This window comes from Chrysochloris asiatica, unplaced genomic scaffold, assembly GCF_000296735.1.
Source record: "Chrysochloris asiatica unplaced genomic scaffold, ChrAsi1.0 scaffold00001, whole genome shotgun sequence".
NCBI classification, from domain to species: domain Eukaryota; kingdom Metazoa; phylum Chordata; class Mammalia; order Afrosoricida; family Chrysochloridae; genus Chrysochloris; species Chrysochloris asiatica.
Window position 1 is genome coordinate 16,138,030 of NW_006408519.1, and position 522 is coordinate 16,138,551.

General features: G+C 30.3%; 1 protein-coding gene across 2 annotated transcripts in view; it reads right to left on the minus strand.

Annotated features, from left to right (window-relative positions):
* The window catches only part of CSMD3 (CUB and Sushi multiple domains 3), a 1,928,297-nt gene that overhangs the window by 1,315,596 nt on the left and 612,179 nt on the right, over window positions 1-522 (minus strand). The gene's annotated exons all lie outside the window — the stretch shown is intronic.

Sequence of the window (522 nt, forward strand, 5' to 3'; positions counted from 1 at the left end):
CACAGTCTTGTAGTTATCACCCCAGTGCCAACTCCTAAAGTCAAATACTTGATTTTAAAAGATAGTTTATAATAAAAGCCAATAATAATGAATTTTTAAATGAGGTATTTGACTTATATCAGAACCAATTTGTGAGTCACTGTAACAGAAATCAATCACCGCCTCTATATGAATTCAAAATAAAATTATATATTCACAGTGTTAAAAATGTGAAATTCTCAAAAGACTAAAGATTCCAGATCTAGCAAAAGTGGAATAACTTTTGATGGAACAAAAGGAGGTGAGGAAAAGAGATATCTGAATTGGGGTTATTTCTAAATTATGGTCTTCCAATATCAGGTAAACAATTTGACAAAGAATCAATATATATAGAAAAACAAAAAACTAACAGTTTCACAACATATAAAATATGTTAACTTTTTTAAAGCTCATGCCTTTTGAAGAAAATGCCATGTTTTCCTCTTACTTAGAAAACCATGCTTTTAATTGCAATGACCTGGAAGGCTACTCTGGTGGTTGTTG